Source organism: Sorex araneus, chromosome 2 (genome assembly GCF_027595985.1).
Source record: "Sorex araneus isolate mSorAra2 chromosome 2, mSorAra2.pri, whole genome shotgun sequence".
Taxonomy (NCBI): domain Eukaryota; kingdom Metazoa; phylum Chordata; class Mammalia; order Eulipotyphla; family Soricidae; genus Sorex; species Sorex araneus.
In genome coordinates, this window is record NC_073303.1 from 242,550,275 (window position 1) to 242,568,065 (window position 17,791).

Genomic DNA, 17,791 nt, shown 5'->3' on the forward strand with positions numbered 1-17,791 from the left:
TAGTTCCTCAAAACTTTCTCAACATAGGAGAATTCACACTGGAGAGAAACCATATGTATGTCAGGAGTGTGAGGCGGCCTTTCATAGTTCCTCAAACTTTTCTCAGCATAGGAGAATTCACAGTGGAGAGAAACTATATATATGTAAGGAATGTGGGGCGGGCTTCAAATTTCCAATATCCCTTACTAAACATAGAAAAAATCATACTGGATAACTTGATCCAATGCGGTCAGAACAGGACCATTCATTCCATCAGATTTTCTCTGGACAGCTAAGATCTGGAGTGCTACAAAAGTACAGCAAAGGAGTTCCTATTCCTGCGTCCATGGGACAACGTTTCCATGAGGTCAGTCAGTTTTATAAGGAAAAGTCACACGCTGATTATCACCAGTGGGAAAGCTATAACAGTTGCCTTGTGTTTGAATTTCGTGTATTTTAACTTGTAAATAATGGGTCTTGGTGATGGAAGCAGGAGGAAGGTGACTAAATAAACAGGTGCAAAAATACCCCTTCCTTGGAATTTTCATGACTCACCACTACATCATTATTTGCTCTCACTCTGGCTTGGCCCAGATAAACAGGTTAGCGGGAATCATGGCAGAGATCAACCATGATGCTGCAGTGAATCCTTTGAAAGTGAAAAATGGGCAAACCTTCATTTTCCATGACTTCCTGTGTTAGGTTTTGGGGAGTCACACTGCATGCGTTCAGTCTATACTGTTGGCCCTCACTCAGTTATACTTACAGGGGCTTGAAATCCAGGTCCGCCATGTGCAAGCAAGCACATTGTCTTCTCTTATCATTTCTACACTTTTTATATACATAATTTTGTTTATTTACCTGTATGCTGTAGATTGATGCATTAAGTATCTAATGAATTGTCCTGGGAAGGCTCTTGAGTAGGGTGGGTTGGAGACAGTTGCAATGTAATTCATTGTGCACAGGAAGACTTCTTTTTTGCTGTTTTGGGTCACACCAGGTTATGCTCAGGGATTATTTCTTGCTTTTGAAACTCTGGAAGAGGCCCCTTGAGTTAAATGTTTTCCAGATGGTGGAACATGGAGAGCCCTCTGCTTCCCCATTTTAGCACACAATTCCATTCAGCTGTGATTCCTAACAATAAAAGTCGGTCACATTCCTGGACCCCACCCCTCTCACTTCAGTATTCTTAGGAGAAAAAAGAACTTGCATTTGGAAGCAGTTAAACCAAACCATCAAGAAGTCATCAGAATTTTAAAAATGAGGGGGCTGGAGCAATAGCACAGCACATAGGGCATTTTCCTTGCACGTGGCTGACCCGGATTCAATTCCCAGCATCCCAAATGGTCTCCTGTGCACCTTAAGGGGAAATTACTGAGTGCAGGGCCAGAAGTAACCCCTGTGGATCACCGGGTGTGGCCAAACCAATAAAGAATGTTAAAAATGATTAAGGTTGTCCAAAAATCCACATAAGGCTATAAAGTTACCATATTGTTTTGCTGTCCGTTACTTATATGTATGCCTGCATTCTTAGGATTCTTGATACCCTAGTATTTATTCACTGAACAATACTTTGGGGGTAGGGGCATACCTGTCAGTGATAAGGGGTTACTCTTGGCACTGCTTCGGCCACCATTTAGCATACCAGGGATGGACTCCCGGTGACCAAGATCAATGCAAGTGTTAAGCTTCTAGACTATCCCTCCTGGTTCAATTCTGATATTAAATTGTGTTTCTGAAACTGCCACTTGGGGTGTTCCTTGTAGGTGAGAGTTCATTGATCAAGTGTTGTCAATGGATAGCGAATTGACCGGACAGTGCTCTCTGATGTTCTTAACAGACTTTGCTCCTGTTCCAGTGTCTCTCCAGCTTTCTGGGCTGCTTGGCCAGTTCCTTGCATCTCCTGGGCTGGCTGGGAGTCACTGCTTTCACCACATCTCGATTGAAACTCATTGTCCCCTTCCCCATCCAAACTCGACCTTCCTCTTACTTTGCGTCAGTTGGCAGGTGATATTTCTTTTGGCCCTGTGGCAAAGCATTAGTTCAACTGAGAAGTTTTGCATCAGGCCTTCTTCCCACAGCCCCCACTGTGTGACCGACCACTCCAGCAGCAGCCTCTACACTCCTTTATCTGAACCGATTCCAGTTGCATCACAGATTCACTGGGTTGGTCAAAAATGTTCTCCAGCACCTAGAGCCTGGCCCTTTGAGAGCCTTGTAGAAAAGGAAGTGACAAGACATACAGGCCTGTGATTACCTGACTGGACTGTGATTAACTGACAGGAATGAGTGTGATATTATCCATGGTCACAGAGTGAGTAATATTTCCTTATCACTACATTATCACTAGTGGAGGAGGTCCCTGAAAAGATTGAGTAAAAAAATCACTTGTCATCCCGTTGATCTTCAGTTTGCTCGAGTGGGTGCCATTAATGTCCTCATCCTTCCCTGTTGCATGCTACTTTAGCCCAGTAGTATCTGCTCCCTCCAGCAACACAAAGAGCCTCAAACTTTTGCTCAAAGTTTTGACAAAGAAGTCTGACCATCTCAGACTTCTGTAGATTGTCTTTGTATTCTGGTCACTGTATCTTTTGCGGTGCAGAAGCTTCTTAGTTTAATATAGTCCCATTTGTTTATCTCTGTTTCCTCTTTGTTGGTCAGTTGCCTGACATCTTTGAAGAAACCGTTGGCTTCAATATCATGGAGAGTTTTGCCGACCTTCAATGTACCTTATGGTTTGTGGTCTGATGTTGAAATCTTTAATCCATTTTGATCTGACTTTTGTGCATGGTGTTAGTTCGAGGTCTAAGCCCATTCTTTTGCATGTGTTTGTCCAGTTGTGCCAGCACTATTTGTTAAAAAGGCTTTCCTTGCTCCACTTCACATTTCTTGCTCCCTTGTCAAAGATTAGATGGTCGTACATTTGGGGTTGTGTGTAGGGATATTCCACCCTGTTCCATTGGTCTGAGGCTCTGCCTTTGTTCCAGTACTATGCTGTGTTGATTATTACCGCTTTGTAGTAAAGTTTGAGGTTGGGGAGGGTGATGCCTCCCATCGTCTTTTTTCCCAGAATTGTTTTAGCAATCCGTGGGCGTTTGTTGTTCCATATGAATTTCAGGATTGCTTGATCCATTTCTTTGAAGAGTGTCAGGGGTATCCTTAGGGATCGCATTGAATCTGTATAATGCTTTTGGGAATATTGCCATTTTGACAATGTTGATTCTCTGTAACCATGAGCAGGGCATATGTTTCCATTTCCTCATGTCCTCTTTTATTTCATGGAGTAGCATCTTATAGTTGCTTTGTAGAGGTCTTTTACTTCTTAGTTAAGCTGATTTCGAGGTACTTGATTTTCTAGGGTACAATTGTGAATGGGATTGCTTTTTTCATGTCCCTTTCCTCTGTCTCATTGTTTGCATATAGGAAGGCCATGGATTTTTGGGTATTGATTTTATAGCCTGCAACTTTACTGTACAAGTCTATTGTTTCTAAGAGTTTCTTAGTAGAGGACTTAAGCTTCTCTAGACATAGTATCATATCGTGGGCAATAGTGAAAGTTTGATTTCTTCCTTTCCTATCTGGATGCCCTTGATATCTTTTTCTTGCCTAACAGCTATCGCAAGTACATCCAGTATTATATTGAACAGAAGTGGTGAGAGTGGACATCCTTGTCTTGTCCCTGAACTTAGAGAAAAGGTCCTTAGTTTTTCCCCATTGAAGATAATGCTTGCCATAGGCTTGTGGTAGATGGCTTCGACTATCTTGAGGAACGTTCCTCCAAAACCCATTTTGGTGAGGGTTTTTTCATCAGGAACAGATGTTGGATCTTGTTAAATGCTTTCTCTGCATCAATTGATATGATCATATGGTTTTTATCTTTACTTTTGTTGATATGATCGACTATATTGATTGATTTCTGAATGTTAAACCATGCTTGCATCCCCAGGATGAATCCCACTTGGTCATGGTGTATAATCTTTTTGATGAGTTATTGGATCCTATTTGCTAATATTTTGTTGAGGATCTTCGCATCGGTGTTCATCAGGGATATTGGTCTGTAGTTTTCTTTCTTAGTGGTGTCTTTGTTTGCTTTGGTATTAGGGAGATATGTGCTTCATAGAAACTATTTGGGAGAGTTCCTGTTTTTTCAGTTTCCTGGAAAAGCTTGAGGAGAACTAGCAACAGGCCTTCTTTAAATGTTTGGAAGAATTCGCTAGTGTATCCGTCTGGACCTGGGCTTTTGTTTTTGGAAAGACTTTTGATTACAGTTTCAATTTCCTTAATATTAATGGGTCTATTTAGCTATTCCAAGTCATCTTGATTCAGTCTTGGGAGATTGTAGGAGTCAAGGAATTCATCCCTTTCTGTTGGTATACAACATCCCATAATCCGAGGCCTAGCTAGGCCTGGATGTAAACGGTTTATGTTTTGGTTACTGTAACTTTAAATGGCGGTTACTGTTTCCGTTGGTTGATTTGCATATTCACCTATGTGGCTGGATATGATTGGTTTGTATGTTAATTTTATAAATAAAAGGAGGTTAAACAGGCTGCTCTCGGGCAGGCCATAACACAAAACCTCCGGAGGCAGTCCTGTGATCCTCCCCCAAAAATGTGTATTTCTTCTGCGAGTAAAGTGCCTCTGACTCTCTGGTAAAATTGCAACATTGTTGCAACACATTTCTTTTAGTTTCTCTTGTTTCGTGGCATATAGACTTTCAAATTAGTCTCTGATGATCTTTTGAATTTCATGGTTTCTCTTGTGATGTCCCCCTTTTCATTCCTGATTTGGTTTATTAGGGTTCTCTCTCTCTTTTTCTTTGTGAGTCTTGCTAGTGGTTTTTCAATTTTGTTTATTTTCTCAAAGAACCAGCTCCTGGTTTCATTGATCTTTCGGATTTTTTCTGGGTTTCCATGTCGTTAATTTCTGCTCTAGTTTTTATTATTTTCTTCCTTCGGTCTGGTTTGGGTTCCTTTTTCTGGTCTTTTTCTAAGGCCTTGAGCTGTGAAGTCAAGCTATCTGTGTAGGCTCTTTCTTCCTTCCTAAAGAATGCTTGCAGACCTATAAATTTTCCCCTTAACACAACTTTAGCTGTGTCCCATAGGTTTTGGTAGCTCGTGTCTTCATTCTCATTTGTTTCGAGGTATTTGTTGATTTCTTCCTTGATTTCCTTCCTGACCCACTCATTGTTCAACACTGTAGGCTCCCTGATTCTTGATTGTTGACCGAGGTTGGAACTCTGGATTCCTCCTCTCATTTGAGTGAAACGTGATACTCCAAGCACAGCTCTTTTGATTCCTCTTTGCGATGCCCAAAAGCGTTCTCATGCTGTTTGTGTAGGGCTTAGGTGTCTCTGAGACGTATGTGAGTGCAGGAAGAATGTTTTAGTAAAAAAGATATGCCTAGAGTGGAGGTTCTTTGTCCTCTTAACCACATCTTCAATGCTCTTGAAGGCGTTCTACATTGCTCTCTTCCTCCTGCGCAGTTCTACTGCCAAGTTGTTCCTCATGTTGAGTTCTCGACCCAGGTATACATAGCTGCTGCATTTGAAGATGCTTGCTCTCTTGAGAACAAATGGAAGGTCAGGGACTAGTTTCTTTTTTTTTCTTTTTTTGGGTCACACCTGGCAATGCACAGGGGTTACTCCTGGCTCTGCACTCAGGAATCACCCCTGGCGGTGCTCAGAGGACCATATGGGATGCTGGGAATCGAACCAGGGTCGGCCGCGTGCAAGGCAAACGCCCTACCCGCTGTGCTATTGCTCCAGCCCCGGGACTAGTTTATTTTTCATGAACATTGTTTCGCTGAGATTCAGGTGCAGTCCAACCTTTCCACACTCGAGGTGGAAATCAGCCAGCATTTCTGCTGCTTGGCTAATGTTTGGTGTTATTAGATCGATGTCAGCAGCAAAGCAGAGGTAGTGTAGTTGCCAACCGTCTATCTTCAGTTCCATTCCTTCCCATTCCAGTTGTCACATGACTTTCTCGAGGTGGCACTGAAGAGTTCGGTGAAATGGTATCACGCTGCCAAATCCCTCTCTTTACGTCAATGATCATTTCATTGTAGAATGGTGAGATCCTGGTGGTGAATCTGTAATACAGCTTGCAGAGGATCTTGATGTACTGAGTTTGAAAGCCCTGTTTGGCTAGGAATTCAATGACTACTTCAGTCTCAACAGGATCAAAGGCCTTCTTTATATTCATGAACATTATACAGAGCGGCATCTTAAACTCGCATGAAACTTCAATGAGCTTGGTCACTGTGTGGATATGGTCGATCATTCTGAATCCTTTTTGGAACCCGGCTGGCTCGCATGGTTGTCCTTCATCTAGTGTTCTGCCTATTCTGTTCAGGATGACTTGAGTAAACAACTTGTAGATGACTGAAAACAGGCAGATTGGACGATAGTTGCCAATGTCATGAGTGTCTCTTTTCTTGTACAACAGAATGGTCCTGCTGGTTTTCCACCGTGACGGAACTTTGCACTCGGACAGGTAGTGTGTGAAGAGCCAAGCCAGTGTATTGACGAGTACTGGTGGCAGATTCTTCAGGTGTTCGGTTCTAACCTTGTCTGGACCAGGTTCAGTATGTGTCTTTACCGATGAAATGACATGTTGGATTTCAGAAGGGAGGACGTTGGATACGACATATCCATCCTGCGGAATTTGGTATGTGGGCAGGTGGACGTGGGTGCCAAAGAGATCCGAGTAGGAGTCGTGAATAATCCTCTCCAGTGCTCTTCTAGAAGTTGTGCTAGATGCATCAGGACATCGCAGGGCAGTCATCTTTGTCTTGTAGTTGGCAAAGGACAGGTGAGTACTGGGAATACTTTTCCCAGATTCTGCTGCATCGGCCAACACTGCTGCTCTTCTCTCTTTAAAGTCTTCCTTTATCTCTTCTTTGCACAGCTTGGCGAGCTCGGGTGTTAGCCTGTGATTGCCTGAGGCTTATGCCAAAATACCTTGGCGAATGAGCTCAAGAAGATCCGAAGACAGGCGTCTGTTTGTGGCTTTCAAACTCTCGGCATTTGTGCAGTCATGGAGGTGCTGAACCAGGCGATGATATTCCTCATCAATATTTTCAACAATGGTATCTTCCCACATTGCCGCAATAGTGCCAAACAGCTCCCAGTTGGTGGTCATTCTGGGAGTTCTCTTCTTAATCTTAAATTTTGCAGTTCTTTCCCCTCGCTCTATGAAGTAGAATCTTGCAGGAAGTAGATGGTGGTCCGATCCCATTCGTAATTTTGGGAAACAGCGACATTGGTCAGGCAAAACCTTAGATTGAATATGATGTGGTCAATTCATCGTGGAACAGTCCAACAGGAGACTCCCATGTCCAACGTTTAGATTTGGCCTTCTGGATCTGTGAGTTAGCATGGATGGTCTTGGTCGACATGATGAATTCAGACAATCTCTCTGTTCGTTTCATTCTAAGCCATGGTTCCTGATGTGGAGTTCTTCAGGCGACCTTCTCGGTCCTATATTAGCATAAAAATCACCGACAATAATCTTGTAGACGGTATGGTTTTCTTTATAGAACTTCTCCAGCTCTCCAGCTCCATGTAGAACTTCTAAATTTCTTCTTCATCGTAGTTGGATGTTGGTGTGTAGACAAAGAAGATAGAAACGGCCATCAGTGAACAACATCGATTCAAGCATCATTGTCCAATTCGGGTTGTTAGGCATTCAAATGAATCAATGCTCATGGCTAACTTTGTGTTGACAAGGACTATGACGCCACCAATGCCTCTGTTGTTGCATATTCCTTGGAACAGTTCTTCTCCAGTGTCGAAAATGGTGTGATATGATCGATGCCTTCTCATTTTGGTCAGACCACGGATATCGTAGTTCATCTTCTGCGCTTGCACCATCAGGGCCTCGACGGTTGCTTCCAATGCCATTGTTCATGTGTTGCAAATACAGTCATTTTAGTTCTTGTTCGTTTGGCAGTCTAGTTTGTACCTAAGATGTTATCAGATTCTGCTTGCTCATCTTTCTTAACACTTTTGTATTGGGGGGCATTTTCGTTGTTAGGAAATGAGGCCCACTGTTGTTACTGTTTTTTGCATATCGATTGCATCACAGGTAGCTTTCCAGGCTCTGCCATGCGGGCGGGATACTCTCGGTAGCTTCCCAGGCTCTCTGAGAGGGATGGGGGCTTTTAGTGCGGCCTCCAATTGTCCTTACAGGTGTTCCCATGGTTCACACCATATTTGAACCCCATCAAATATGGTGCGGAAATAATGGAAAATGGGTACTAAGTGTCTTACGGTGTGTCCAGAAAGTGGCCTGGAGCCGTGCAGTGTCTGGGTAGTGAAGGTAGTGGAGCTGTCGACCAGTGAGTATTTATCTGGCGCCAGTAGAGTGGTACTTTTGGGTTTGATCCCTGGGGCACTGAAGATTGGAGGAGGCAAACAGAGGATCTTGTTTCTGGTTCTTGTTGAGCCTAGAGTTCAAGGATGCAAAATTCTGTTTTACCTGGTTCTCTGGGGCTTCACTCATGCGTGAGGTTCGGTCCAAGTGTCCGGAAAGCAGCCTGGAGCATGGCGGTAGCTGTTTAGTAGAGGTATTAGAGGTCAGCTGGTGAGGTATTTATCTGTGCCCGTAGGGTGGGGCGTCTGGGTTTGATTCCTGAGGCACTGAAAATTGGAGGAATCCACAGAGGATCTTGTTTCCAGGTCTAGGGCCTCAGGTCTCCTTGAGCCTGGAGTAAACAAAACATCATGAATAGCTGAATATTATTGCCTAGAGATTTCTGAACAATTTGGTGTGTGGGGGGTGGGGGTGTTGGTGGGACAGGGCTGGATCATGACCCTGGAGACTGTGTATAAAGAAATCTGTGAATTTTATTCCCTTAGGGAAAACAAAAGCTTTTTTTCAGTCCCTCTCTCTTCATCTATCCCAGACTCCCATATGTCTGGGTCTTGATCCTACCCCAGGAACGGGGAAAAGTGAAGCTTTCTGACCACAAAGAAGATGGTTCGGAATATTGGAAGCTGTTAAAGCTATGACCCTTTAAATCTATGACCAGAAATGCAGGTGTCATCACTGAATCAGGCTTTGTTTGTTTTTCCCCCATTGGTCTTTGTGTTGGACACATGCAAAACAATCACCACACCCACTGTTTTATGTCTTTAGCTCCTTTGCACAGAACTTTTATTTTTTAATTGTTAGTTTTGTGCTTCAGCACGCAAAACTCTTATCTTACTATTGAATCTGAGCTCAGGCATCATTCCTGGCAGTCCTGGTGTGGGGACCCTATGTGGTGTTGGGCATTGGCCCAGCTTAACTGCTTGAAAGAGAAGCATCCTATCAACGGTCCTTTCGTTTTATTTAATTTTTATTAGTAAATCACCGTGAGGTATAGTAACAAACTTATGAACTTCATGTTTGTATTTGGTTTACATCCTTCCACCAGTACCCATTCTCCTCTACCAATGTTGCCACTATCCCTCTCACCACCCCCACCCCAACTCCCACCACCCCATCCTGCCTCTGTGGCAAAGCATTCCCTTTTGTTATCTCTCTTCTTGGATGTTGTAGGTTTGCATTACAGGTATTGAGGGGCCATCATGTTCGGTTTATAGTCCACTTTGGTACGCGGCTTTCAACCTGAGTGTGTCCTCCCAACATTCTCTACTAGGTGTTTTCTTCTTTCTTCTCTGTCACTGCTTCTCTTCCCCCAGCATGTGAGGCCAGTTTTGAAGCTGTGGGGCAGACCTCCTGGTTCTAATCTCTACTACTCGTGGGTGTTAATGACTCATTCTGCTACTTTATATTCCACAAATGAGTGCGATCTTTCTATGTCTGTCTCTTTCTTTCTGAGTGATTTCATTCACAATGACCCTCTACATGGTGATCCACTTATAGGCCAATTTCATGACTTCATCTTTTCTAACAGCTGCATAGTATTCCATTGTGTAGATGTACCATAGTTTCTTTAACCAGTCTTCTGTTTTTAGGCACTCTGTTTTTTTCCAGATTATGGCTATTGTAAACACTGCTGCAATGAACATAGAAATGCAGATGTCATTTACACTATACCTTTTTGCCTCTCCGGTATGTTTTCCTAGAGTGGTGTTGCTGGGTCAAATGAGAATCGTCCATATTGTTTTCCAAAATGGCTGAACCAGTCTGCATTCCCACCAGCAATGAAGGAGAGTCCCTTTCTCCCCACCTCCACGCCAACACCAGTTGGTTTGGTTTTTTGGATGTGGGCCAGTCTCTGTGGTGTGAGATGATATCTTATTGTTGTTTGGATCTGCATCTCTCTCATGATAAGTAATGTAGAGCATTTTAGCATGTTCCTCTCAGCCATTCAGAGTTCTTCTTTGGGAAATTTTCTGTTCATTTCATCACCCCATTTTTTTTATTGGGTTGGCAGTAGTTTTCTTGAGTCCAACCAGAGCCTTGTATATTCTTGATATCAACCCCTATCACATGGGTATTGGGTAAATATACTTTCCTGTTCTGTAGGCTGTCTTTGTACTTTGGTCATTGTTTCTTTTTGAGGTGCAGAAGCTTCTTAGTTGAAGATAATCCCATTTATTTATCTCTGTTTTCACTTGGTTGGCCAGTGTCGTGTCATCTTTGAAGATACACAATAGTACTTTATTTGCAAACCCTATATGACATTATTTTTTCCCCAGAAAAAGAATTTCTGCATTAGCTGATAATTCTGAGCATTCCCCACTGTCCATATCTCACAGACCAAGGCACACAGTGAGTTGGTGAGTTGCTGCAGAAAGGGGTTTCCAGGGACCAGCTGCAACAGGTTTTCAATGTCTCACTCTAGAGGCCGGTGCAGTAGGACAGACTGGAAGGCATTTGTCTTGTGCACTGGCAAACCATAGCTCCTCCTCAGCATCATCAGGTATGGCTCCACCCCCAGCCCCACATATCTCCAGAAGTTGTCTTGACACATGAGCATTATGTGAAATTTGGGGGTGTGGGAGAATCTCTCCTGCAATTTTTTCCCCAGTTTACTACAAATTTGGAGCTGGTCAGGGACTCTGCCCTTCTTTCCATGTGTCTCTGAGATGCAGGGGGGCCCTGATGTGTCCCCCACCAGTAAAGCAGGTGCTGAGCCCTCTGAGCTCCTCTCCCTGTGTGTATCTCACTACTAGGGGAGCAGATGGAGTTGAATTTGGGGCCAGATCTGGCAATTCAGGAGTGCTGCTCTCTTCTCGGTGCTCAGGGAACTGGAGGACAGTGGGTATCATGGCTTTCAGATGGCCAGTATATTCTCCAGCCTGGTGTGCTCTCTCCTGCATCTATGCTCCTACCTTTATTTGAAGTTCTTTGATGTGAACATTCAGGAATACATTCAACAGGAGGAGAAGAAAGACGTGGACGCTCTGAGCAAAATTGTGGACTTAGACCATGGAGATTTGTTCTAGGATAAGTATGTTTTCTTCTTTTCTTTTATAAAATCACATACCCAGGACATAATTATCATATATAATCACTGAAAACTTGGCCTGTAATCCTGAGCACTTACAGTGTGCCCTCCTCCAAAATACCCCAAAGAACTGACCCCGGAGAATATACTACTGAATTTCACACCTGTGCTCTTGGCAGATAACTTTTCTTTGTCTTTATTTTTGGGGCAGAGGAATTGGCTGTGGGGACTTCTACCAATCGTGAGTTCAGAGTAATACAGGCACATATGTCCACACACAACTTTGAATCACCGGTTAGACATTGAGTGTTCCCTTCTTGTCCCTCGTGTCATATTGGGTCCAGCGGACCCCATAGTGTTTTGTGCCACACCCACTGTTGCTCTTTTGTGTCCCACTGAGTCTGTGCTCAAGTGCTACTCTCTGCAGTGTTGCAGTGCTTGCTGGACCAATGGTGCTGAGATTGGCCATGGGTTGAGTGTTTTGTGCAATGCCTGTACCTCTAGGAATGTCCAAATATAGCTTCCTCACATTGCAGCATAGCTGGCTCCCTTAGACTGATTTCTGGGGCCCTCAGCTAGGAGTGCGCGTGAAACTGGTTCCATCTGAGAGGAGAGTCCTCAGCCCCTTTAGGACCCTTGGAGTTCCTGTCGTTTTGTCCCAGAAAACAAGTTGGGGTCAGGCTGTGAATCCTGCCCCCTGTGTATGTCTACTCAGGACATGGTGATTTTCCCCAACTTGGCTGTTACCTTCATCCTGGAGGAGTGACATGCATACAAGATTCTCAGAGAAAGCTCTAATAGACATGATGCTGGAGTACTACCAGCACCTGTGGGCTCTCAGTGACAGCTGTATGGTATGAGGAACACCCTGCAGACACAGACCTACATGAACTCTTGGGTTGCTGCTAGCATGTGTGTTCAACAGGGGTCGTGATCTGAATAGTGTCTTTCATTTCTAAATCAATTTACTTCTTGTACTATACACTTCACTGTGTTTTTTTGGGGATTGGCTTTTGCTTTTGTTCTTGGGTCGAGCCCACACTCCAGCTCCCCTGTGCCAAATGATTGCTCCTTGGAGTGCTCAGGGACTCTGGGAATACTTACTATTGAACCTGGTTGCCAGCTTCAGCAGTTGGTGCCTTAGCCCCAGTATAATTGCACCGTGCCATCAAGTTCAAGAATTTTGTTTTCTTTTAACTTGCTTTTGGGATTACACAGCCAATGCTCAGGTTTTATTCTTGTCTATTTATTTAAGAATTACTCCTGACTGTGCTCTGGAACCGTCTGAGCTGCCCAGTTGTATGTGTGGGCTGCACATTTGCTTCCCCGCTACAATATCTCTCCCACACACTTCATTTATTTCTTTGGACTCGTCCCTTCAGACGCTGCTCTATTTCAGTGCTCAGGGTCACTTGAATGATGCTTGGGAGAATTCATCAGGACTCAAAGCTTGCTCCTCATTCTTCACTCAAGGGAATCATCCTTGCTGGCTTGAAGGACCCTAGGGAGTGTTGGGAATCGAAGCTCGATTAGCCATGAGCAAGGCAAGTGCTGCATTCCTGTGCTGTCTGTCTGGATTTTTTTAAAATTTGGATGTCTTGCCATCTTTGGCCATTTTTGGACTTATTAAGCTCTTGGGTTTACATCCCTTAGTGATAACTTTGACAGGGCCTCAAGAGAGTCCATGTGGTGCTGGGCCTACAGTGATAGTAGAGCAGGAAAGGTGATTGTCTCATAAGCAATGGACATGGGCTCAATTCCTGGCATCCCATGGGTCCCTGTGAGTTTTTGGGTGGGGGTCTCCAGTGGAAGAACACAGAGACAGAGGAACACAGGTTTATGATCAGAAAAGCCCGTTTAATGCAGAGCTGAACGTATATCACAGAAAATCTGAAGAAGGTTGAGATACAGGACTGCATTTCGGTGTCAGGGAAATTTAAACTTGATCTGAGCCGAGAGGCCAAGAAGCGATGTGTGAGGGTCATTTACGGACATAAAGCGTTGCAATGGAGCCAAATCTCTTTGGCGGATTAACTCAGAAGACATTCTGTCTGACATCTCTATGGTTTACTTTCCTTTACTTTTATACATTCAACAATTAAGTTTATTTCTTTGTTTTGTTTTTTTTTTCTTTTTGGGTCACACCCAGCGATGCTCAGGGGTTACTCCTGGCTTTGCACTCAGGAATTACTCCTGGCGGTGCTTGGGGGACCATATGGGATGCCGGGGATCAAACCCGGGTCGGCCGAGTGCAAGGCAAATGCCCTACCGCTGTGCTATCGCTCCGGCCCCAGTTTATTTCTTATAAATACTTGCAGTTATTTGGACCAAGTACAAGCGGGGCCCTGAGGGCAAACAAGATTTTTACTGTAAATTCCAGACTAAGTCTTCAGGCTGGTTCAGCTTTGTCTTCTCCTTGGGAGTCCTGTTCCTTAAGTCATAACACTTTCATCAAGACTGTGCTTTGATGCTTTCTAGACTGTCCCTTTTTGATGCTGAGTAGCATTGCTGCTCTCCCCAGATCATTCCAAGACCCACATTAGAACACTCCTTTGTTGGGTGTTAGGCACTATGGCAACAGAAGCTTTGTCACTAATCTGTTATTCTATATCTGTGGGGACAGGACATTCTGGGTGAAGCTTTAAGTGATCTCCTGGCTGGGAAGAAGAGCTCGGAGGCGTGTATGCAGCTGACTGTCTGAGGACCATCCCTGCCTCAAGCCTGGGCAGTGTTGGCGTGCCCTGAGCACATGGAATTAGCACTGCCAACCCCGGTGGCCTCAGGCTCCTGGATGCAGGCCTCTGTGCTGCTCTCACTCTTCTATTGCCTTGTCTGGACTCTCCTTCAAACTGACCCTGCACTTTACTTTCTTGGCATTGTCATTATTCATCCTGATGTGTCGGTCCCTAAGATTTACAGCTCTTGGTCCCCCCAGCTGTGCCTTACCTACCTGGCTGCACTCCTACAGTGTTGGGGTGCCTGCAAAATATCATCTGCTTTTTTCTGTAGTGAATTGTGCATATTGAAAAAAATAATATGTGAAAGGCAGGCCTTGGCGACGGCTCTCCCTCTTACCACCTGTGTTCGGTGGTCTCGTGCTGCTCCCCCCACACTGGGCCACAGATGGCGATAGTCAGGCAGGCGAAGGAAGGAAGGAACGAGGGCCAGGTGGTTGGTATCAATTGCAGTTTATTCCAATGTCATATTCATTCCCTTCTGTTTCTTCTGCTTCTCTCTCTCTCTCTCTGCATCGCCCAACCCACTTTTACACAGCCTACTTTATATTGAAATCATGTCCATGACCATGCTCTTGACTTATAGTTAAGTATTGTGGCACTTTGGTCTGGCCCATTTCGATGCCAGGGTAGCTCATAGCTTTCCCTGGGTTCTTGCCGTCCCTGATAGAAACCTTTCTTTTGGGATGCTAGGAACTAAGAACAACTGAGGCTTAAGTCATGAAAGCAGATATCCAGTAGTGAATATTATTCGGAGTCAATTGACTCCTAAATTGCAAAAGCATAGTATTAATTATCTTCTTGTGTCTATACAAAAAAGACAATGCTTTAAAGTAAACTATGCAAAAGACATAAGAGAAGGATAAAAGTAATATTTAACTTACAAGTTCAGTGTCCTTAGAAAGATCTGACCTCACTGGTTATCAGAATCTGATTAGGGGGAAAAGTGATTCACTGGTTGGGGAGGAGAGCACAGAGAAGAGGATAAACATAAACAAGGGTATGGAAGTGACTCAGGAGCACTGCATTGGGTTTAACCCAAAAACCTAAGCCCCCTGTTTCAAGGGAGAAAGGACAAAGCAATGTTAACCTGCACGAATGAGTCAGCCACCGTACCAAAGCTAGTTTGGGCCTGAGTATAGTGGGGACCGTACTTACCTTGAACTTGGCCAGCCCTGTTCAATAACCTGCATTCCACACATGCCCTGAATATCACTGGGTCTGGTCAAAAGCAAAACCTGAACATCTTGTGTGGATTGCCATGCTGCTCACAGTGATCCTCTAATTAGATCTTCTGTTTGTTGTGGGCCTGTTTGGATTGTGAGAACCATCAAGATGTCCTCCACCCAAACTGTCTGAGTCAACTCCATTTCTTTCGTCAAATTCTGCTATTGTGTATTGCATTTGATTTCAGAACTCAAACCACCGATTCAGGTTTTGGCATTGCAGCAATTTGATTTGGGAATGGGGCCACTGAGTATGAGTGAGCTGGTCAAATTTGCAAATATGGAACAGATATTATGGTGGCACATACTCAGTGGATCAACAATGTAACTTTTAAGGTGGACGACAGGGCACTGAAGAGAGAAATCTAGAACCTAATGCTTGGGATAAAGACCCTTAGCTTCCCTGGGTGGTGAAATCACTGCTGAAAAGTTAAATAAATTTCCATTTTTTTCTGTATCAAAAATGTGATAGTTTATTTGATTGAAGCTGGTAATTGTAATTGTTTCAAAATAACTAATTTGGGGTTGGAGTGATAATACAGTGGGTACTTACTTTGCTTTGTATGCAACTGACCTGGGTTCAATTCACGGAGTCCTATATGGTCCCCTCAGCAGTACCAGGAGTATTTGCTAGTGCAGAACCAGGAGTAACCCCTGTGCGTTGCCAGGTGTGACCCAAACATAAAACACACACACACACACACACACAAAACAGGTTTGAGGCACTAGTGATACTGCAGTGAGAAGGACATTGCTTTGTATGAGGATGGACAGTCTGTCCCAAGACTCCATTTGGACCCTGGAGACTCTCCAGGATTGTCCCTGAGCACTGCCTGGTGTGGCTCTAAATATACAAACTACAAAACAAAAGGACCAAAAAATGTATTGAGGATCTGGAGTGATAGCACAGCGGGTGGGTGCATTGCAAGTGGCCAACACGGGTTCGATTCCCAGCATTCCATATGGTCCCCTGAACACCGTCAAGAGCAATTCCTGAGTGCAGAGCCAGGAATAATCCCTGTGCATCGCCGGGTTTGACTCAAAACGAAAAACACATGTATTAATCTGAGAGCCATGCATTTATATTGAGATGTTTTCAAAGGCCTCTGTGATTTATCTCAGCTTTGTGGGGATGCAGTGTTGCCTTCAATGCATGCATCAGACACTCCACACTGAGCTTGAACCGAACCCTGTCTCGATTCTATTTTATTTTCTCTTGGAATAGTGTGTTAGCTTTCATTTTTTAAGTGAATCACCGAGAGGGTACAGTTACAGATTTATAGGTTTTCCTGCTTCTGTTCCAGTCATACAGTGCTCGAGAACTCATCCCTCCACCAGTGCCCATTGTCCATCACTGATGATCCCAGTATTCCTCTCCACCCCCCAGTCCCATCCCCTCCCATCCCACCCCACCTCTGTGGCAGGATTCCCTTTTGTCCTCTCTCTATATATATCCTTTTGGGTGTTGTGGTTTGCAATAGAGGTATTGAGTGGCCATCATGTTCAATCTATAGTCTACTTTCGGCATGCATCTCCTATCCCAAGCAGGTCGTCCAACCACTTTACTTCATGTTCCCTTCTTTATCTGAGCTGCCTTTTCCCCCAGTATGTTAGGCCACCTTCAAAGTCATGGAGCAACCTCCTGATACTTATTTCTACTAATTTTGGATATTAATCTGTTTTTTCTATTTTATATTCAACAGATGAGTGCAATTTTTCTATGTCTGTCTTTCTCTTTCGAACACATTTCACTTAGCATGATACTTTCCATGATCTACTTACAAGCAAAGTTCATGACTTCATCTTTTCTAACAGATGCATAGTATTCCATTGTGTAGATGGGCCAAAGTTTCTTTAACCAGTCATCTGTTCTTGGACACTCGGGGTTTTACCAGATTCTGGCTTTTGTAAACAGTGCTGCTATGAACATATGAATGCAAATGTCATTTCGACCTTACTTTTTTGCCTCTTCTGGATATATTCCCAGAAGTAGTATTGCTGGGTCAAATGGGAGCTCAATTTCTAATTTTTTTTTTATCACCATGTGGAAAGTTACAAAGTTCTCAGGTTTATATCTCAGTTATACCGTATTCAAACACCATCCCTTCACCAGTGCCCATATTCCACCACCAAAATCCCCAGTATACCCCCCGTCCCCCACCCCAACTGTATAACTGATTAATTTCACTTCATTTTCTCTTCACCTTGATTACGTCCCATATTTCAACACAAAACTCACTATTGTTTTGGGAGTTGTGCCCCCAAACAAGATAGCCCTACTAAGGAAGCATTTGATAATTAGTTTTCCATTAAAAGATTGTATGTTTTCAGGTTTTAGAAAAGGTCTAAAGGCCGAGTTAGCGGCCGCACAGCTCAGATGTGTCCCAGTCCCGCATCCCGGAGCCGTGTTAGTTGCTGTTCAGTGTCGCCAGGGCTCCATTTGGAGAA

At 43.9% G+C, this 17,791-nt stretch overlaps 1 protein-coding gene across 1 annotated transcript in view; it reads left to right on the forward strand.

Moving 5' to 3' along the window:
* LOC101545779 (zinc finger protein 26-like) overlaps positions 1 to 17,791 on the forward strand; it is a 69,575-nt gene that overhangs the window by 12,597 nt on the left and 39,187 nt on the right. The window lies entirely within an intron of this gene.